We start from the raw sequence: 24,009 nt of genomic DNA, 5'->3' as shown, positions 1-24,009 counted from the left end.
CCGTATTAGTGGTTTCCAAGTCTAAATCCTCACCAGAAGGCTTTTCTGGGCACCACCCCAGACCTTTTCATGAAAATCTCAAGAAGCAGTGATATCTATTTTCAAATCCTTCAGCTGTGGGATGGTTTGCAAATTGCTGGATTCTATCACCAAGGACCATTTTTGTTGCATATGTTGTATGCTCAGCATTGATAGATTCTCCACATAAAGGATAGACAAAATATGGTTTTTAACCTCAAAAAACTTTAAGTGTAAATGGAAAGTTGTAGTCCCCAGTCGTTCTGGTTACCACACCATCCCCAAACTTAATCTGTAACATGATGAGTACTCAGCATACTCACATTTTTCTCAAGAACCTGAGATTCAGGCAGGCTGCCTTCACCAGGGTTTGGTGGAGCTAGTCCATCTCTCCCTCACTCATCACCACCTGGGGCAGCTCAACACTGTGGCTGAAACCACCTGGCAGCTTGTTCCCTAACACTCTGGTGGTCACTGCTGGATGTCTGCTGAAACACTTAGATGTGCTTCTCTGTATGACTGTTTGGCTTTTTCACAACAAGGTGCCACAGGTCAAGCTCAGCTGGCACTTCTATTCAATATGAGGATATCAGAAAGTCTTCCCAGTTTCAGAGGAGGGGAAATATGCTTCACTCCATTTTTTTCTTTTCTTTTAACAACCTTCTTCAGGTATAGTTGACAATCAAAACTTGTGTATGTATAAATTGTTCAAAAACTTCTCCTCCTGAGGACAGTACAGCAAGGTTTTGGAAGAGAAAGTAGGACCAGGGCTATTTTGAGAAATACAATTTCTCATGCCAGTGAATAAAATAGAACATATAAGAAAAATAGTGGAGGGCAGAAAGATATTGAGTTGAATAGGTACAGTATACATACAAAATTACCAAAGAACTTGAAAGTCAGACAGAAAGGTGTAGACATGTTAAGGTAGGAAATTGAGCAAAGGGTTGGAGCAAAGATTTCTGTGTGCAATGAATTTTTATTGACTTCTATCCCAATAAGAGATGTGTATTGTGATTAAATGTGACCTTTGCAAAGCACTTCAGGGAAAGCATTTTATAGGCCCAGAGAACTAAAGTCTAAATCTTCTCTTGACAAGTTCATATTCCCAGCCTTTTTTTAATATTTTATTTGGAGACAGGGTCTCTCTGAGTTGCTTAGGGCCTCACTAAGTTGCTAAGGCTCTCTTTGAAATTGTGATCCTCCTGTCTCAGCCTCCCAAGCCACTGGGATTACCAGCAGGCGCCACTGTGCCAGGAACAGGAACATAATTTCTGAAGAACCAAAAGAAAACCACAATAAAGTTGGAAAAAATTGTGAAGATTTTATGGTCCTTCATTCTTCCCTTTCTATTTAAGAACAGTTATCTACAAGGGTTCATGACTCACATTTCTTCTCCGTTAAAGCTGTGTATATTGCTCATGCTCTGAGACTCAATCTGAAACCCTGACCCCACTCCATCTCCGTGACCAGGGAAAAATCAGAAGATTGATGTCTGTTTTTAGAACTTTTATAGCAACCACTCACCCTAGGCATCCAAAATGTACTCTACTAAGTGAAAAAAAATTATATTGTAATAAGAGACACAGCATATGAAGAATAAAAGAATGTCAGGCCTCATAAGAGGCCAGGGATCAGAATCTCTGTGAGTTGGGAGGGAGTGATTAGTCCCTCCTCCAAATCTATCAAACATATACTAGTTAATTTCAAGTCTGACCCAAACTGCTTCCAGAGGTAATTCCTCAAGAAGGGATCTGTCTCAGAAAGTGATGGTCCACTAAAAGATCTTTTATCACTTACAAAGCACATTCATGAGCATAATCTCATTTAGATTCACAAGTAACACTCTGGGGCAGGTACTGTTAGCCTCATCTTCCAAATGAGAAAACTGAGACACAGGGTTATTTAAGATTGGCAGCAAGTTCACATCAGTGCTCCAATCTTGTTCTTCTCCTTAGGTCCTCTACAAAATGTATCCCTCCAGCTGGTTCCAGGCAATGTCTGGCCATCAGCATAGTTCACAACTCTTCTTTCCCTACTAAGAGGATGCCTGTGGCAGAGTCTGACCCAAGCACTGCACTAGAGTGAGCTAAACTTTCCTTGAAGAGATGCAGTAGCAGACATACAGTGACAGGCAGGCTTGCCCTCTGCAGAAGCTTGATTTGTATCTCTCCCAAATTTTCTTCTTCTTTTTTTTTTTTCTTTTTAAAACTATTTTATTTTACTTTTTCTCCCAGATTTTTTAGGGCTCTGAAAATAAAAATGTAGAGGGCTATGCTGCTGACTTTACCCTGTAATGGAGAACATAACTTTCTACTTCTGGGCCCTACCAAGAGGCCCAGAGGCAGGAATAGCAGATTCCCAACACACCATATGCCATGGAGGGCATCAGGGAAGTTTTCAAACTCCTGTTCCCATATCTGCAGTGTAAGGTTGGTGTGAACTGCATGCCACTCTCAGAGGTAAAGGACAAACTCCTGCCAAGGACCAGGAGGTTTGTCAGCATTGTGATGCACAAACATGAATAAGGAGCTGAATATGTAATTCAGGAACTCATTTGGACTATAGTCTGGTGACTAAAACAAATGCTGAGATGGATTCTCTACCACATAAAATAGAATGCCCCTTACAAAAGAGACAAGAAAAGCACTCTCAGAAGTACGGAATAGTGAGTCACAGAGACAGAAATGGATTTGGCTTTATTGTTCATTCCCTGGCCTTGGATTCCTAGCCAAATTGTTCATGCTGGTTCCCTTTGCTGCCGCCATATTTGGGTACCTTGGCTCTCAGCATTTCCTGGTCCAGTGTGATAGTGGCTGATTTATGATGAGAAGGAAGGCCAGGCTTTCTCATTGCACATTTTACCTTATGGAAATATCCCTTCTACCTCTAGTACCCTCCAGTGCTGGCATGTGGGTCATTTTTCTTCTGTGTTGGTTTTGTTAAGCAGCAGCAAAATGTTTGGGCATTTGGCTACAACAAAGGGGCATGCAATGCTTGACTGAGATAAAGTCTATTTGACTTGGCACATGAACCCAAACCCCTTAGGGACAGCGGGAGGTATGTTTTATCTAATTATTCTCAGCTGAGCTGCTGGGTGGAAAGTGGCATTGGCCAAAAAATAGAGTGAGGCCTCTCTTATCTTAGCACTGGTCCACCTTGGAGAAAACAGGCTCCGGTTTAGAATCCCAGTCTCCAAACATGGAAACTTGGCACCAAAAAAAAAAAAAAATCTGATTAAACAGAACGGCAAAAACAACATAACTAGAACTGCAGACTTCTGCAATCACCTTGGATAAGGGGCTCACTCCCACCTCACACTGTGACCTTAGAGAAGTCACTTAGTCTCACTAAGCCTCCAATTACAACATGATGTGAATGCCTTACTGCATATCTGCTCACCCTAAGCTTAGGATACTGAGAAATTGGGCCTTCGGAGTGGGAATTTTTTAAATGAAACATACTACATCAACATTATGGTAAAAAGTATACATAGCCAATCTTTCTATCCTTCATAGCTAGGAGAAATTTCTAAAAAAAAAAAAGGTGACTTTTTTCAGATTTTCTAAAAGTAATCCATAGTTTTATAAAAATATAGAAACTACTTTTGTGTAAAGTTGAAGATATAGTAATTAGATGATTAAATGACTCACTGAGAACAAAGACCACGTCTGTCTTTACTTCAGCATCTTGGGTGTCTGGAATTTAAGTGCACTGATCAATATTTGTTTTAGGGAGTGAATGGTGGAGAAGACAGAATTAGAACTAAATAGATGTGTCTAGTACCATGCTCAGAAGAAAGTAGGCTCTCAAGTATTTGCTTTTTCATTTTCCCCCTCCATTTCTTTTCTTTCAACTTCACCAAAGCTTCTTGCAGGTGAGCATCAAGCATTAAATATCTTTCACTAGCAATGAGTTCCTGTTTCAGTAAGATTTTTCATCACCGTGACCAAAAGATGTGATAAGAATGATGTAGAGGAGGAAAAGTTTATTTTGGCTCACAGATTCAAATGTTCACTATATGATTAGCTGACTTCATAGCTCTGGATCCAAGGTAAGGCAGTACATCATGGCAGATGTAAGTAGTATACCACATGGTCACCAGGAAACAGAGAGAGAGATGAGAAGGGGCAAGGAGAATGGACTCTGTTCACCAGAGACAAAATATGAATCCCAAAGGCATGCCCCCAGTGACCTACCTTCTCCAGCCACTTCCTGCTTGCCTGGAGTTACCACCCAATTAATCCATCAGAGGATTAATCCACTGATTAGGATAAAACTCTCATAATCCTTTCATTTCAACTTTGAATATTCTCAAATTGTCTCACACATGGGGAACACCAGATATCTAAACTGTAACAGTTCCCCAAAATATTCTTTGAATGTGTTCTTAATCTGGCTCATTAATCATTATTTTGTGACTATTTCATTTGTGTTCCATCCTAGAGGAGAGATGCAGGGTAGTAGATAAGAGAAAGAGTGGCAAGGGCAGCCAAATATATCCTTATTACTGGAAAACAAAACCAAAAATGTGATTAGTGTGTAATACACACACACAGACACACACACACACACACACACACACTCACACACACACACACACACACAATTTAAACATATATGTACTCTATATATCTGAATCACTTCAATAAAATCCTGTGCTAGAGAGAGGATGAAGTGGATAGACTGCCAGAATTCCAGAAATATCAGTCAATACTTAAAATGGAAAAATGTACAAGTTAGAGGACATCTTACAGATCATTCGGTTCAATCTGTTTATTCTAAAAATTGAAAAAACTCAGGGACTTTCCAAAGCCACTTAACTCATCAGAATCCAGCCATGGCTGTCATCACCTCTGTCTCACCTTCTAAACCAGAATGAATTCCTAGCCTGATGCATTTGCTAGTGCCAGAATTCAGGAGAGCTGATTTCACAGGGCATATATCACTGTATTCCAAAGAAATATTGGACAGAGATCGAGTGGTATTTTTAGTAATTTCTGGGTAAAGCAGATCATTTGGAATAAGCTCCTTTGAATAATAAGATTGGCAAACATCACACAAGTTAGATCCGATATGAAGTGAAAGGATCCAAGTCTCATACTGACTTCAGATTCTAATGTCGGCTCTACACTAATTTTGCAGCATGTGTGTAGTAAAGACAACTCACACCTTTTGGTACAGACAACATATTCAAAGAGTATTTTGGAGTCATAAACTTAGTTCTAGTCCTAGCTCTGAGAAGTGAGTTCATATTGTGGACAAGACCATTTATAGCTCTAGGACCTCAGAGAAGTTGGAAGAGCCATTGTACAAGTTTCTTCCACACATAAGTGTTCAATTCCATTACACATCCAATTATCCTGCGAAAAATTTAAGCAGGGAAACTTTGAGCCATGCTGTGAAAAGTTAGCTGCCACATCAGCTTAACTAACTTTCAGTATTCTCCAAAAATACTGTAATATCCATATATTGCGCTCTCCTTTGTAGCTTCTAAACCCTCACTGATGTATCAAAACAGATGTAGGAATGAATCCTCTAATGTGATCAGAGAAAAAAAATCAAAGCCATTATTTTAGGAGAAAATTCACAGGATTTATTCTTATTATTTTGATTCCTATTTTCTATAAGCTCATTTTATTTTATAAAAAAGTTATTACAAGGACAACCATGATATTTAATATCTTTAATATTCCACATAAATCCAAGATTCTGTTCTCCTTATCAGTTTGATATGCTTTCTGAGCTAACACTCACTTGTCTATCTCATCAAGTATTCAATAGTTTTAACCTAAACCACATTCAAGAGTCCAAGTATAACATTCACCAGACATGCATAAATTAATCAATAAAAATCTCAGAAAGACTCTATTGCAATACCTTGATACCACCAACTCTGGCGGTCTATTCAACTTAACCTGTTTCCTGCTTCTGCATCTCACACTAGTAAAGATCATGAATAGTTAAGATCTAAAATACCGACACAGCAAGTATAATGATAATCAACTGTTTTTATTAATGATTTCTTCAAGAACATATCACAGTCCAATAAACATGGAGTTGTTCAATGTGGTTGTTCTAAAATCAGCTAATAGCAGGATGTAATCTGAATCAGCTTCGGCTCACTTACAAAACCTTTGCTCTGTTAATTGTGATTTCACACCCCACTAAACAGCACAGCCTGCAGCTAACGTTTGTGCGGGGAACAGTTAGTGTTCTGTAGTTTGTCCTCTATGCTGCTGCTTCTCCTGTTTCCCTGTGGTTAACTTCTTTTTAAAAGCTCAGTAGACTGCAGTAGGTGCCTTCCACAAGGAAACATTCCCTTTTTGTTCCTCACCTAGCAGGAGACAGCCTGTGGATACACCTATTATTTTGCTGCTTGCTTTTGTTTCTTTCATTTTTCACCACTGTTCTCCAAGCAGAAGCATGAGGCCAACACACAGTTCATGCTTCCTTCAGCTGGCTGCCATGAATCCCTGTTTTTGAACATAGAACACTTCTGCCTTAGCTCATCCACACCAGTACCCCGGACTCTTTGACCAACTGTCCCCTCGGGAAAGAATACTATTGTGTAATGGAAGGAATATGTCAGCAGGAATTTCAAATCATTTGGAGGAAAGTAACAGGTCTCTAGCTAAATGGAGAAATATATTGGAAGAATAAAATACAGCATGTTACAATCACAGATGCTCTAAAATATGTACCATGCACAGACTAGACTACATCCAGGGTAAGAGCACTTAAGTAAGTTTTTAAACAAGACTCCAAATAGGGATACAGAATAATTCTCTTCCTCAGCAACTAAGATTCTTCATATGATAATTGAGAGGATGAGTGATCAGCCTGGATGATTTCTGAGGTTTTCTACAAAAACATTTTATAATCTATAAATACTCAGATCTTAAAAACAAGAGCACAAATTTAGTTGTGGTGCAGTGAGAGTGACAGTAGAAAGTTACAGTGAAACTAGTAAACTAAAAGGTCTACTGTTGGTGGGGGAGGTTGATATTATGAAATTTTTCATAGAATTAGGCTACTGTCCTTTTATTCACTGATTGTCAAAAAATCAACTCAGAACCCCCAAAAGAATGCATATCTTTCCCTTTGGCTTACCCATGTTGAAGATAGTGTCATTGTTCTGACATCCCATATGCCAAGCTTCCATAGATAGTAATAATACATTCCAGAAGAGCAGCCAAGTGCAAACATCGAAGAATTTGTTTGGATCAACACACAAGGATTATTCAAAACACACTCATGCTAACATGCTAGCATGGGATTTCATTCAAAGTCTGGGCAACATACATAATATTTAAGAAAACTTTTTTGCTCATACTTTGTACAGTTGAAAATAAAATACAAGGTGATATTGCACATTTTAAAAAATCAGGGTCCATTTTCTAATTCTTAGTATCATTAGTTTTTCTACCTAGTAAAGAAACAATGCTTTTAGACAAAATCTGCTTTCCTCTTGGTATTTGGTTTTCCTCTGGGTGTCATATGAAATGCCATCCTTTGAGTGACATCTTGTGGCCCCATCACAGGTCCTATAAAGTGGCAGCCCTCCCATTGTGAAATGGGTCACTGGGAGTCTGTGGAGAGAGATGCTTCATTAGTTCAGCATTCACACCACTGGGATAACCTTGCGTACAATTTTACAGGAATCACAGCTCAGAACTCTTGAAATTCCCCAAGGTTATTACCCCATATGTGTGCTAAACAGCAAGGTGTAAATATCTTGTGCTAAGACAAGAGTTAAAGAAACATCTGCACAGGCAATGAAGTTGGCTCCAAAAATGGCCTTGATGAGAAGGCTAATGGATGCCAGATGTAGAAACAAATTCACATTCAAAGGTTTCCTCTCTAGGCAGGATCATATCCAAGTATCATGGCCTAGGAGAAAAGTCTCCTGAAATTAAACTGGAACGTGTATAGACTTGAGACTATAATACCATAGGAATTCAAGTGAAGTCATCACAGATATTTTAAGGGTGGGATAGGGATGTGGCTCAACGGGAGAGTGCTTGCCTAGCTTGTATAATGCCCTGGGTTTAATCCCTGGTACTGCAAGAAACAAAACAAAACAAAAATATGTTTAAGGTAAGAGAAGTACCAAAAAACAAACAAACAAACAAAAAACAAAAAACAAAAACAAGTCACTAAAGGTGCCTAATGTGTCAAATATTCCTATCATCTTTTCAGAGTGCCCTGGGATATTAGGACACAATTCTCAAAGGACTTATAACAGGAAATCCAAAGGGCTGGGGATCAAACAGATGTATTCCACTTCTCAGTCTCTTGGGAGGTCCTGATCAAGTAGTACTTAAGGTTGCCACTAAGCTAGTTTTACATCTCTATTTACAACAGAAATCTTGGGCACAGTAAATAAGCATATGTAAAGCAACTTGCATATGAGTTTAAAATATGTTAGTTAATTTTCTCATTCAAGAATGAAGGAAATAGTAAAAATGAAAGCTGACATTTGTTGTAAAGTGTGAAACAAAAGTATAAAATGTTTATTCATTTATTTAGTCAACAAATATTTGTTGCATACCTACTATATGCCTGGCAACACATTATCCATCACAAGGAAAGGTCATCCCAACCTGCACTGATCTGCTGGAATGCAAAAGTGTAACTATGATAACTAGTTTGTTCTAAGCTTTCCAGGCAATTGTGACACAGCTTACTTTATGACTAATAGTATGTTACTGTAAAACAGATGATGACCAAACATGTAACACAAGATTTCTCTGAGATAATACAACATAGACAAATCAAATGATGTCAATGTTAGTAGTTCCACAACCTAACCATCTGAATTAATTTGTCCAAACTTGGAAAACTATGTTGAGTAAGCAGTGAAAAGGAAATGGATAAAGAGTTGTCCTTGAATTCCTAGGAATGAAACAAAATGAGCTGATAAAGAGAAAAGAAGTAAATGGAGAACACCATTGAAACTGGCATGCTAAGACTAAATTTAGATTGATGAGATATTTGAATCTGCTCAAGTGAGCACAGGTAAATACAAGTTTAGAGAGATGCTTTGAACAAACTGAAAAAGAGAGAAGAAAGGTGTGTGAAATCAAACAGAAGGCTGCAGCAGACAGAAACAAAGATCAATAAAAGAATAATGTTATCTAACAACAGCAACAGAGAGAAGCCAAATTTGGAACTACTATGAGCAAAACAGCAACCAGGACTTGGTGAAAGCTTGAGCACAAGAGAAAATGTTGTGAACTAAAAGGTTGGGATAGCACAAACAATTAAAACTAACTTTCAAAATAATTATTTGCAAACATTTTAAATATAAGAATCTACTATAACCAGAAATATGGAGCATAAGGAAAATAACAGAAGTAAATATCTGGGAACTACCCTCAAGATTGTTACCTATTGACATTTTGATCTTGAACCAGACAGTTTGTCTCTTTGACATCAGTTTTTCAGTTCTTTAAAATAGCCTCAGGCATCACAATGGGCCAGTCAGACTCAAATGTTAATCTCATCTGGAAAGAGAAACATTAATGTGAAGTCTTTGTGTTAGTCAGCCTTCCATACTGTAACAAAATACTTCAGATAAGCAACTTTAAAAGAGGAAAAATCTATTTTGGCTCACAGTTTGGGAGGTTTCAATCCATGGCTGGTAGTTTTTGGACCTGCGGCATGGCAGTACATCATGGCAGGAAGCATATGGTAGAGACATTCAACTCATAGCCCAGATGCAAAACAGAGAAAAAGGAAGGGGTTAGGTCCCAATATCCCTTTCAAGGGCACACCTCCAGTGACTGAATGACCTCCCACCAGGCTCCACTTCTTAAAGGTTCCACCACTTCCCAACAGTGCCATGGGCTAGAGATCAAGCCTTTAACACAGGGCCTTTGGGAGACATTGACCCAAACCTTAGCACATGTATGTAAATAAACTTGACTATTATTACATACAACTTGAAATGGTAATCTATGCCAAACTATAGAGTAGAAGCAAGCAACTCTGGCAAGGATGGGGAAGTCTTTTGATTCTCCTCCCACTTGTCACAATAGAGTAGCTGACAAAGTAAATTTGAGTTAGATTTTCTATTTTGCTTCTGACAGTTATCAGAGTCCCAAGATACCACATTTTTACTCTGTTTAGCAGAGACACTATTCTATTCATCCCTGTATCCTTAGAACCCCTACCACAGGGTAGAAAGAGTATGGCCATTGCTCACTCACAATGACTTAAGACACTCCATTTTACACTAGAGCTTCCACCAGGTGTTAGGGGATCCTTTCATCAGGGCAAGTGCTGCTAGTAAGCCACAGGAGCAAGTTACTGCGAGTACCCCAGCGGCCAATTTGTGATAGAAATCCAATTTTTAAAAATACACATCTATACTTACCATTCCTTCTCACTTCAGCCCTGCTTTCTCATTCTAAGCATCAGTGAAGTATAATATACATACAGAAAAATGAACATATAATAACTGTGCAGTTTGATGAATTTTTACAAACTGAACACCCCTCATGAAACCAGAATCCAGATCAAGAAACAGAAATCTACCAAAGCTTGAGAAGCCCTCATGCTGCCTTCACTCACTAACTTCCCACACTCCCAGGAGTAAGATCCACCTGGACTTCTAACACCATAGATTACTTCCACTTGGTTTAGGCTATTATATAAACATATTCATGCAGTATCCACTCTTCTGTGTCTATCCCTCCATTTGTCACCTGGGGAAATGGTCCCGTGTGTAACACAGGAGTGCCATAATTCCATACTGATAACTTGGGTACAGAACAAAGAAAGGGATGCAAACCTTGAGGCTCTGTTATAGAGGGTTTTGGTTATACTTCCTCTTTTCAAAGCACAGGCAAAATCGGAATCACTTTAACAGTTCAGAACTATACAAGAGACATGCAAGTCCTGCTAGCTAAAAATTTATGTCTCAAGTTACAGCTATACTATTGGGAGCTTCCTACTTTTGAACAATCCTGAAACCCATATAGGGAGTGGATAGGTCGAGGAGAAGGGAACCCAAACTCATTGGCACGGGCACAGTAGTTACCATGAAATTTAAAGGCTAATCATTGCTATAGTAGTTGCCATGGAATTGGAAGAGTAATAATCATTATAGGGGGCCCAAACCCTTTGTACCTAAGGCCCCTAATGCCTTGTGGCAATGAAAATGAAGTCAGATATAGTTTGGTTGGTACAAGTTTAGGGAATATTCTGCTCTTGGCACAGGAGTCCATTAATGTCTTAGCCCAGACTAACTCAGAGCAAGAGGTGCCCAGTGCCCCCACAGCAAACCTCAGTACAACAGGAGTGGATCAAAGAAGCAGGCTTGAAAACATTTTCTGGAAAAATGGAATAAATCAAATTTCTGTGAACACCTTGTTGTTTTTCTTTGTGTGTATGTTGGCGGATGGGGGGATGTCCCTTTCCATCTTCTCCTGGCATTGTATGATATTTAGCACCCATTAAACACTGAACAACCCAGAATTTACTGGACACCTTGGAGCTAGGTCCCCCTGGCATCATTCAGGCAACCAGCAATTTCCCAGAATGACATCTTCCAGACAGGAGCTGGAGAATTATCACCAGGTGGTTCTGCTCATTAAATGGAGAAATAATGGCTAGATAGTTAGGGTTGTCCAGTCCTGGAACCACAGTGGCTTTAGACCGTGGTGATTATATAGCAAATTCTGAATACCCCTTCCAATTTTACTGGAGCCATTGGCAATTATCCTCACTACCACAAATTCTAATAATAGCTAACAGTTATTGAGTTTTATATATCGCTTCATTTAATTCTGAAAGCAATCCCATGAGATAGATATTACTGTTGTCTTCATTTTGCAAACATGTAAGACAAGGCACAGAGAGCCAGTCAGATCATGGGATCACAACGTAGATTCAGACCTTTGACTACAGAGCCTGCATTCTAAGATAGTAGTGTTTCATCTGGGAATGTACCTCAGTGGCAGAGTGCTTGGGTAGTAGGGTGAGGCCCTGGGTTCAATTCTTAGCACCTCAAAAGTAAATAAATTGAAAATTAAAGCAGTGGCTTTCAAAGTGTTTGTTTCATTTTTTACCATGACCCAGTGAGAAATTATTTCACATTGTAACACAGAATAGTTATATAGACACATAGTCTCCAAAAAAGATTTTAGGAAAACAATAGTCATCCTTTCTACATAAATGCTGTAGTTTAATATTTATATGTTATCTGTATTTCCTTTAAAATGTTCATTGTGATTTATTGATACAGATCATGACACATGAATAGGATGTGAAAATTTGATCTGAAGTTAGAAAAGCACTGTTCTAAGGTGCTATGCTATATTGCTTTCCCAGGATCTTCCTACTTGATTGTCTAGAAATTGGATTTTAAGGGCACACTGTGAAGTCAAACACCAATGTAGCATTGATAACTATTTAAAACCCAGATATTGGGAAATGTAGAGGGATTGATTTTTAGCATTTGCTGATTTCTGTGATGTAAATATTCCCACCATGGTCAATTGTAAGCTACCAACACAATGCCACCAAATACAGATTTAGGAAGAGATACACATAATTGGCTCTGGAGTGCTTGTACCAGCTGAATATGGCACAAGAATGATTTTCCCAAAATTTTTTCAGCAAAGTAGAATTGAAAAAAAATGTATATTTTAAAGTCACTTTAATGACCACAATAGCCTCACCTTGCCTGAAATAACTTTTAATGATATTTAATCACCTACTTGATAAAGTATTAAGTCTGAAATCTCATAGAAGTTGACTTTTATTTGAGTACAGATTTGATAAGTGCTGTGACTTGGAAAACATCTGAAAAACCCTTATCCTTAACTATTCGTACACTGAGATATCTAAAATTCCATGACTAAAATGTTCTCTAATTTTTTAAGCCAGTGTTTGGTCCACTTAAAAGTTGATCATCCCCGAATGGGATAAAAAGTTAACTTGCATTACTGTGATGAAATCTAATGACTTACTATACCAGATGATTTTTCATCTCTTTTCTGTCATTGTAGGAGAAAGTCTGAGACTGGGCAATTTCTAAAGAAAGCAGTTTGGGTTCACAGTTCTGGAGAGTGGAAAGTCCAAGATCAGGTAGCCACATCAGGAGAGAGCCATATGCTATGTCAACTCAGTGGAAAGCAGAAGGGCAAGTGGGTACATGTGGAGAAAAAGGGAGGGAGATGACCTGACCTGGGACAAAACATATCATGCTCTGATATGAGCATGAAGGATGATGTTGGAGTACCATATTCTGGAAAGACCCAACATAAATAGGGTAGCATATTGGGAGCCCTCATAAATCCTGGGTCTATCTGAGAGTCAAGACAGCATCAAGAATCTATAAAAGAACATAACCAAGAAAAAAGTTGTGGAATTAAATAAAAATTGTCTATGTAGAATAATTACAGTTTTAGCACATAGTATGTGCTCCATAAATTTTACTTTCATTAATGGAAAGGGACTGGGAAAGCAGAGAGACATTATTTAAGCATCTTTCAGAGACAAGTGACATAAAACAGATTTCAAACTAACTTTAAAAAAACAATTTATTGTCTTATGTAACTAAGAAATCTTATCTGGATTAAGTAGCATATATAATATTGTTAGGTATCACCATTTTCTCATATCTTGGCTCTGCATTTCTCTGAGTTTATTCTCAAATAAGCTCTTGTCTCATGGTGGTAAGATGACCACAAGCAGTTCTTAAGTTTATGTCCATTCTTCAGAGGTTCTCTAAAAGAAAGTACCTAGGTGGTCCTTTAATTTTTCCCTGAAATTAGCCTGATTGGTGATGATTTAACCATAGGCTCATCCCTGAAGCAGTGGCTACAGCTTGACACTCTGGTTATTCAGGTTTGTCAAAAGCTACCTGTCAAGCCCCAGAAGTAGATTTGCCTTACCTTAGGAACATATGCATTGGTTCCCAACAGAAAACTGTACTGTAGATACCAGAAAAATGGGTAATAGATTCCAGTCAGACTACAAAAGAAAAACCAGTTGTGTTTAAGCTAATGAGGATTTTGCTTAAAAGTAAAACTTTCCCTAAATCTCCAACATCATATCCAGCAAGTCAATTCAGGGGTGATATTTGAAAGGCATAACAACTAGTAACAAGTTAACAAAATGGAGACTAGCCATAACCTTGAAGTTGGAACTCAAAGACACTATTGTGCCTGAATTTAATTCTTGAGTGTCTGGATCACAAGAAAATTCAAGGGTTAGGTGAGAGGTTCTGGAGGTCACAAGAGGCATGAGGACAGCCAGAGAAGTGGAGGAATACTCAAAGGGCTTGGAGGATTGGCCATTCACAAACTTGACAGAAGTATTTCAACATTTGAACAAATAGTTCAAATGTGTCACTGCATACCAGCTGGGTTTCATCCTTGATTCAATCTATTAGTAGCTATAAAATTAAGAAGAATGTGGTATTAAATGCTACATTCAGAAGCAACAATTTTGAATTATGGTATCATTCTTTTAGCAGGAAGACTCTAGAAGGTCCCAAAGGGTTTCTAACTAACAGGAAATGTTCTAACATATACATATGGAAAGAATACAATCAAACAATAAAATTGCCAAGATGGTAATGGAATTCATCTTTTCTGTTTTTTATTTCAGAAAATATAGCTTTCATTAAACTATCCTTACAATGCTTAATGACTAGACTCACAGATACTCTTCAGTATTTATCCACATATTGAACATTTCAGTGATCTTCATTCCTTATAGATTTGATTTTTCTTTGGTGTTATTTTATCTTAGTTTGATGTAAATCCTTTAGCATTTTTCATAATGTAAGTCTACTGATTATGAAATATCTCAGTTTTAGTTACCTGAAAAACATCTTTTTTTCACATTCATTCTTGAACTATAGTTTATGCAAAAATACATGGTGTTTGACCAGTTTTTTCCTCCTTAGAACTTTAAAGGTGTCATCCCATTAGTTTATGGCTACCATTGTTTCTGGTAATAAGTCAACTGTCACTCATATTGTTATTTTTCTGCACATATATGCTGTTTACCTGATTGCTTCCTAAGTTTTACCTTCCCCTTTTTTATGTTGTCAACCTAACTACAATTTGCTTAAAAATTGTTTTATTTGTAGCTATCCTGTTTCAGGTTTGCTGACTTTCTTGGTTTTATAGTCTTGTTAACAATCCAATTTGGGAAGTTTTCAGGCATTATTTCTTCAAGTTGTTTTTTTTTTTCCCCTTCCATATTCCCTCCTCTCCTTCTGAAACTCTAATTACATATATGTTAGGCTACTTAATATTGTATGGCAAAAACCTGAAGTTTTGTTCAATTTCTTCTCAATTTTTTTTCTCTATGCTCAGATAGGATACTTTTTCTTATTAAACCTATCTTCCAAGTTCACTGTTTTACCATCTCTAATCAGTTAACTTCCTCCCAAGAAACTTTTGTTTTAGATATTGTACTCTTGAATTCAAGAATTACAATACAATATTTTTTATAGTTTTCCTTTTCTGCTGAGTTTATTTAAGTGTTTTAGCACTTGTAATAGTCAATTTAAAGTCCTCATCTATTCATTCAAAACTGGGAGTCATTTCAGTGTCTATTGCTAATCATACTTTCTCTCTTTGGGTGACATTTTTTTTATTTTCTTACAAACCAAAGAACTTTTTATTGCACATTAATCACTGTGAAAAACATATTTGTAGTTGGTCTGTGTCATTTTCCTTTAAGAGTTTTGAGTTTTGTTTTAGGAGATAGGTAAATAACTAGTGGATCATTTTAGTTTTGCTAGGTTAGTTTTATTCTTTATTAGAGTAGGTCTGCTTTGTACTTCTTGCTGTGACATGCCCTTTCTTCCAGAGCTTAGCCTTTATTCATAGAGTACAGCCTTTCTGTGGTTTTAATGAAAAGTACATAGTTGCCTCGTTTGGTCTCTGCATTCCAGCTGGGTTAGGTCTCATATCACTCAGCTATGCACTCAGACTTCCATATTCATAGGTTCTCCATGTGTGCATTCAACCAATTGCAGTTACAAAACAGGAAAAATTTCTAGAAAATTCCAAAAAGCAAAATTTGAATTTGCCACATGCTGAGCACTAATCAGAATCCACATGAGTGACATGAAACATAGACATACCCTGCTGTAGCCTTCTAGCAGTTCACAGATCCATAGTCTCTCTCCAGATTCATTATTTCGGCACTATTTCTTTCTCCTCTTTATTATGTGCTATGGTGGGTTTGTCTGTACTGATCACATGCAGACATTTATTTCCTAAACCATACAGTACAACTATTTCCACAGCATTTACATTGTACTAGGTATTATAAAAAATGTAGAGATAATCTAAAGTTTATGAAAGGATACAAGTAGGTTAGGTGCAAACACTAGACCATTTCATTTAAGAAACTTAAACATCTGAGGATTTCATTATTTGCAGGAACTATTAGAACCAAGTCATTTCAGATGCTGAAACATGATTGTACATGGCCTCTGATATCAACATTTAACTCTGCTTCATGGTAGGAAAGTGTCCCCATGCAGAATACTAAAGAAATCAGAGGGTAATCATGGTAGATTCCTTGGGTGATTCTCTTGGTGATTATAGTTTATTTATATATTTTGTTCAATTTTATAGTTACTTCCTGCAGAAGGGCAAATTCAATACTAGTTACTATGATATGGCAACAAGCAGAAGCTAAAGTCAACATTTAGTATTAAGCAAAGATGGTGGTTTATCAAACATTTGAACATTTATATACTAAAGAAAATTTGAAAGTCAGAGGTGATGCTTTGGTGGAAACGTGTACATGTTTTCTTTTGGGCAATAATGCTGAAGTTTTCCTAAGTGCTAATCCTAATTATATGCTACAACTTATTTTCACCTTGAACAATGTGCTTTGCTTTCACACCTTAACAACAAATAATGTAATTCTTTCTCACCAGAATCAGTAAGAGTCAATTCACTGTGCAGAATACTTTGAAGTCATGCAGGAAAAGGAACTGTGTGTTCCCAGGATATTATTAATAATGGTCACTTGACGGATTATATTGCCCATAGGTAAAGAATCCTATAAAGGTATTCCTCCATTTCATCCCCTTCACCATTTTGTTCAGAAGCAAAGGGAAAGCTTTTGACAAACCCAGTTTCTAAACTCTGTTCCTGCTGACAAACCTGTAACTTCTATTAGATTTGGCAGCTTCTAAGAGAATGAGAACAAAGGTAAACTGCAGGGAGTTTGGGGAGGTTCCAACTCAGAGGCTTTGTAGTGGGGTTAGGAAACTTGAGGATTAAAAGGAAAAAAAAAAAAAGATAAATGGTAGCACAACATGCATGAGCGAACACACACACACACACACACACACACACACAAGGGAATATACTGCACTTTAGTGTTTAGAGAAATAAAGATTTACTTTGAAGGGAAGTGAACAAATATTTCATATATTCTTACATTGAGTGACCCAACCAAGTTAAAACCATTGATTAGAAGTAAATTATCAGAAATTACTTTAAGAGCAAAATTTTAGCATAATTGTAAATCTGTTTCCTGACCTCATAAAGACTTTCCTCTAAATTCAAAAGATAAAGAAAGACAAAATGTGGTTTTATGTTTTTAAATATTATTTTGGTCCAAGGTCAAATAGCAAAATGAGCCTCTGTACTCTTAGAACCATCCGTATTCTTTTTTTTTTTTTTTGGCTCCATTATCTCATCTGGCAATGTCGCCTTCCTCAATGTAGTCACCCACAGTTCTCGGACCTCTTTCATCTTCTCTATGAACACAAGAGGCTCATAGGAAAGGGTCTCCTCAATGAATTCCCACTATTCAACCTAATTTCTTGGTTATTTGAAATGTTATATACATTGTAGAATTTCAAACAGCAACACAGCCTTAAATTTAAAAAGTTAGAGGAACAGCAGAGTTCTTCTCCCCAACTTCAAATCTTAGTCTATAAGCCTGGCCCACACAAAGCTGTTCTACCCAGTCCTTCATGTTTTCAATGGACTTTGCCTTTCATTTGATGCATTAATCTTCTCAATTTTTATTTATGTGTTTATTTATTTATTTATTTTTGTGGTGCCAGAGTTTAAACCTAAGTCCTCACACACGCTAGGCAACTGGTCTACATCCCAGCCCTGATGTATTACTTTATATTCCTTCTAAGCTCTGTCATATCAACAATCTGTATTTTATTTCTAGTTTCTTCAAATGCTCTCAACTTTCCAGTTCTAATTATATATTTCTTCCTCTAAAAATTGATCAACTTTTTAATATTAAAATGTCAGATCAGAGTCATTCGGGGCAAATTTCTCTGTAACGTCATTTTAAAAATGATCACCTTTTAGTGATTTTTCTTCACTCTCTGAATGGATTTTCCATGTTATTTTTCCAATCTCTTGATCAGGCTCTCTCAAAATCTTAAATGCTACTTGGAATTTATCATATACCCAACATTTGACAACTCTTTATGAGGCACTGTGGGAAACACAAAGCATCTAATACATTGTCCTTGATAAACAGTGTCTTACCATCTAACAGAAAACAAGGAACAATTTTCAATTAATAAAAAACAATGAAAATAAAGTACAAGACAAAATGTGTTCCCCAGGACAAACATGGCAGAGTATGTGGTAATGCACCAAATGGAGGGACCCCTCCCTCACAGCTGGAGTAATGTGGAAGGTTACAAAGATGAGGTATTTGAGACCTGCTAAAGTGATTAGGTTTTAAAAAGTCAGCAATTCACAATAACTTCTTAAAAGCTTCTGGGAAAAAATACATTTTTTTCCCTAGTAAGAGTTGAGGAATTACAATCACGTAATGATTTACTCCGCCATTAAAAATACAGGTACAACCAAAGCCCCTATTTACTCAGTTGAAAATGGCAGTCTAAGAAAATGGCTATGCCCTTTGTTGCCTAAAATTCTGACAGCTGAAAAATTATAGTCACCCTCAAATTTCATATGTAGGACTAAGCTTAACTTTGCTCCAGACGGTTAGGTGAACAGGTTTTGGGCACTCTCAAAAATGCATCAGCAATTAAAGATTCATGTTCAGGAAAGAAGGAGCATGGTTTATGGCATTATCTATCCCCAATGGACCCTGTCCTTTCCTTGGATAAACTACTTATTCATTGAGTTGAAGTGGATTTAATTTCTAATACCAAGTCCCTGAGAAAAGTCAAGAGAGGAAGGAAAATACATGTTAACATATGCAGAGTATAGAAATGTTTCCTGTCCGCATATTCTAGGGGTTATATTCACAGCAAACTTTTGAGATTCTATTAGTGCACTGATTAATAAAACATTGATGAGGAGGTTGCCTACTGAGGGCCACACATGCTTGTTTGTAGTGACACATCACTCATCATCCCTGAATGAAGAACATTGACTGTAGAGCTGCAATTCTCCAACTGCATATGAATGTGGCTGCAGTAGGGAGTCTGTTTATCTGGGGAATGTGCTTCAGGCTGATTTATAATGAAAGGAACCTGAAAAGAAGTGGTTGGTGCCCTTTCCCACAATCCGATAAGCTGTTACACAGAGATAAACCGTTGCATTGAATTAGGCATGTTTGTCTATTTTTCAATGTTAAATTTTAATTTCCTCTTCTTTCAGTTTCTTAGGGTTTCACTTTACATAATGTTAAATATTTCTAAATTATGCATGGCCCTACAGTCTTAATCATTATAAATTCTACTTTAAGGAAAAGGTAAATAAGAAAATGCTAAGACAAGTGTATTCAAACATTACTTTAATTGATTTTTGATTTGTAATTCTGTAAGACTACATTAAATATTACTTGAAGATGCCCCTGTCAGAAGGCTTAAAAAATATGTTATATGATATTGTTATCCACCAACTTGTTTTTATGGGCAGCATATCTAATTTTTAAATGTATATAATGTATGTAGTATGAATGGATTGCTTTTTTAGTCAAGCACTTAATAACAATTGTCCGTCATTTTAAAGGAAATCCATGGTATACTTACTTAGAATTTCACAAATCAAGGAGCTAGTTGGTAGAACAAGATGAACACTCTTCCATCATTCTATATAAAAATGTCTAAGCATTTAGAATGTTTTCAACATCAGGGATGCTTATTTGTCTACAATTGAAGTGTATATTCTTGGTATCTAGCTCATGGCCTAGCATGCATACAGGAGGAATTCAATAAATATTTGATGAATGAATGTATTTCTGAAGCTTTTAGATAGGATATTATGCATGCTTTTTATGTAGCATTCTCCTGACCAAGAACACAGATGTAAATGTAGGCCAGTTCAGGGCCATATTATCTTGTAGCTTCACAGGAACTTAACCTTAGTTGCAATTTTCAAAAATAGAAGAAGCATTTTCTTTTACATATATACAAACTGTAAACTCTTATCAGAAGTGGTTGGAACCAGAATTGTTAAGATTTCAAACATTTTTGAATTTTGTAGTATACACACAATACATACATATATAATGAGATCTCTTCCGGGTAGGACCCAAGTCTAAACATGAATTCATTTATGTTTCATTTACACCTTACACAAGTAGCCTGAAAGTAATTTTATACAACATATTTAGTGTTCCTGCATTTTGACCATGGCCCATTTTATGTCGTGAAATTTGTAGTTTTCTTTTGTGCTACCATGTCAGCACTTTAAAAGTTTCAGATTTTATAGGATTTCACATTAGGGATTTTCAGATTAAAGATGCTCAACTGCTATAATGTTACTTCCTAACTTTTTACCTGCTGGTATTCACCATCAAAGAACACAATAAGGGAATATCATCTGGGGCAATTAGGTGTGTAATGAGATAAAAACAATCCATTTCCCTTCTTTAATCTCACACTTCCCAAGCCAGGATTATTTGCAGGCATAATTATTGTTGATATCGTCTTTCAAGAAACATTTGGTGAATACCTTCTAGATTGCAGCCACTATGCCAGCTCCTAGGTACATAGAGATAAATAAAGCCACAGCCCCTACCTGTAAAACAGATATATCAATATATACTTCTACCATTACTGTAATGAAGCACTTCATTTGAAGTCTTCTTTGTGTTAAAGCACCTTTCTAGCAGAGAAATAAGCTTACTATAGACTATCAGGTTATCTTTATGAATAGAGCAGTCAAACTTTTTTCACATTCAAGAGATGTCTATTTTTTTTAATAAAGATACATGAGTTATTGACCTTCTTCCAGGCAACTATTCTCTGTTATTAGGCAAATAAAACAATGATTTTATAGAGCAATTGCTGCATCTTTATCATTAGTAATAATGATCAGTATCTTTTGCTGCCTTCCATCCAAGGTAGTTTCACTTCAAAGGGAGTTGTACATAAAGATCAAAGAGAGACCAGAAACTGATAGGAGACTAAAGTAAAAAAGGTACTACAGTATCAACTTCTTAAAAAAAGTATTATTATTAGACTTCCTGGTGCCCTGTGGCAGGAATCCCAGAGATGCTCTGGGTTAACACTGAGCGTTCCAAGGACTGCAGCCCTCACTGCTGTGATTCACATCTAAATAAATAAACAAAACAAAGCCCAGCTGACTGTGTGTCTCAAGAAAACAACTCATCATTTGTTCCATGTGAAAGGAACAGAAAGCAAGTGGAAAGCTGGGTTTTAAAGGGCACTGCTAATATGAGAAGGGAGAAATGTCAAAAAATGTTGAAGTAAACAGTGGACTAGTTCCTGTCTCAATTTTTTTTTTTTTATTGAGATTTTTCTCTTGGTTCCTCAACAATCCTAAATGCTGTGCCATTTCATTTATTCCCATGAGCACGTGCAGAAACCAATATGAATTATAATGTAAATAGCAGGTATTTCTTGAGCAAGCTACAGCAGGAATATAAAATAGGAAGTAAACAATTTAACTGGGAGAAAGAGAGGAAAGAATACTTGGACTTTCTTGGCAGAGACTACTGAGTCCTACATGATAAGTAGGTGTTTGCCAACAAATGAGTATAGAAGGGCATTCTTAGCAAAGGCAACAGCATGGGCAGGAACAAGGGGTCATCAGCACCTGAGCATCCACTGAAGTGCACATAGTTCTAAGTCTGGAGCTTGGGATTTAAAGACAGAGATGTGGCAAGGCTGATGGGCACAACGAGCAGTAGGAATTGACAGCTAGCCAGGAATAAGCTCAAGGAGCACTGAGAACTGCTTACAAGAAGTCAATGCTTAAACCTGGAGGCAAGGAAAGATCGGTAGAGTCTGACAGGAGATGGGTCACTCCAAGCAGTAATTAAGCTTGTGCATTAGAGTGACTCCTCCAATGGGACACCATTCAGATTGTTAACATGTGCTAATTCATCTGAGAGCGTACAGGTGGTGTGGCTTCCAGGATCCTGACTGAGTCTGGAAGCAGCTAGGAGAGGTCCCTCCTTCCTAAAGCCAACAACATACAATCACAAGTAAATGTAGGACAGAAGACAGGCCAACTTGACTACACACTCAGGGACATGTGGCTGCACCTTCTCAGGAGAATGCTCCAGGAATCCCAGGCTGACACACCTCTCACCTGACTCTGAAAACAGGAAGTACATTGCACCTTGCAGGGAAGGAGGAAAGAGTGTGTACCGACCAAGTGTTTGCTCTAGTGCTGGGGAACTGGGTGTCAGAGAACACAGTGGTTTTGGGGGTTCATGTGCACATGCAACTGGCCTGCTCCAGTATTTTGGAAAGCTCCCTGAGAAGACCCAAACTACTCTTAAAAGCATGATCCTCACCACAGGGCTTTGCCTAATTCACAGTGGATGCACACCTTCTACCCTATGATGTAAAAAGAAGTTTAATTTATGGTCCTATCCTGAGTTACAACCTACTTTGCAAACCCGAACACCAGCACTCATTGCATACCTTGAAATGTGAGGGACACATCAGGAACTTTCTGACACTGGCTACATAACCAACAATCCTACTTTATCATCAGTAGTTGTACCGCAAAGTTAAAATTTTGAAACGAGAAAGAAATATCTTTTCTTAGTTCATAAAAATGGTACTTTGTTGGGTTGCTCTACAGAATCTACTGCCATGATTCTGATAAGAGCCTGGCATCATGGGGATACAGAAGAGGCAGTGGCTTTGGCTGAGGTTAAGCAGGTAGACCCCTCAGGGATTAGTGGCTAATAGGAAGAGGGTAGAAGAGGGTGAAATGGAGAGGATGCTAGAGTGCAGATTTTTGGCTTGAAAGCCTGGACACAGAGAAGATCCATTCTCAGAGAAAAGGGAGAGTTCATGACATGCAGACCTTGATATATTCAAAGGATGTGAGGGTAAAGATGTTTAGCAAGTAGTTGACCAAGGAGTTTGGAGCTCATATAAGTGGTTGGTGAAACTATGAAAAAAATGAGTTGAACCCGCATAAGGGGGTTAGGAGAAAGGGGGAGGGCAGCTGTTCAACAACAGAACTTGAGATGTTCCCAGAAATGAAGTATGAGAACAGAAAAGATCTAACAGATAGATAATAATCAAGATTTCAATGAAGAACAGGCAAAATGACTAGAGTGGGTTTTTTGAATGTAGAGCTAGTTGAAGAGTAGTAGCTTTTTCCAAAACCATTTTGTTATAGCAGTGGGGCCAGAATCTTTTCTTTTTTTTTTAACCACTGAGAAGTTGCTGGGATAATAGGTATGAGCCACCTCATCTGACTGGAGACAGAGTCTTGATTACAGTGGACTGAGAGCATTTAGGATGAGAGGAAGTGGAGCAACACCACAAAGATTGCTTCTGACAGCTTGTGTATGAAGGGGAGAACGGGGAGGTGGTGGTAAAAGTGCTGAATTGCTAACAGAGTTAATTTTGTGTTTTGTTTCCAAAAGAAAGGTCAAGAGTTCACAAAAGGGGCAAGTTTACAAGTGTAGCTGAATGAACGGGGATACAGGTTGCCACCCTACTAAAATGAAAGTAAATGCTGAGTACAGTACTGAACTTGGCATTCCAAGAACAAGAGTCTGAACCCTACCTCCGTTCTAAGTACGTTGGTCAAGTGACTTTACCTCTTTAGT

At 37.6% G+C, this 24,009-nt stretch overlaps 1 protein-coding gene across 3 annotated transcripts in view; it reads left to right on the top strand.

Moving 5' to 3' along the window:
- Grm3 (glutamate metabotropic receptor 3) overlaps positions 1-24,009 on the top strand; it is a 204,875-nt gene that overhangs the window by 96,523 nt on the left and 84,343 nt on the right. The gene's annotated exons all lie outside the window — the stretch shown is intronic.

This window comes from Sciurus carolinensis, chromosome 8 (genome assembly GCF_902686445.1).
Source record: "Sciurus carolinensis chromosome 8, mSciCar1.2, whole genome shotgun sequence".
NCBI classification, from domain to species: Eukaryota; Metazoa; Chordata; class Mammalia; order Rodentia; family Sciuridae; genus Sciurus; species Sciurus carolinensis.
This window is presented reverse-complemented; position numbering and strand designations above follow the sequence as displayed.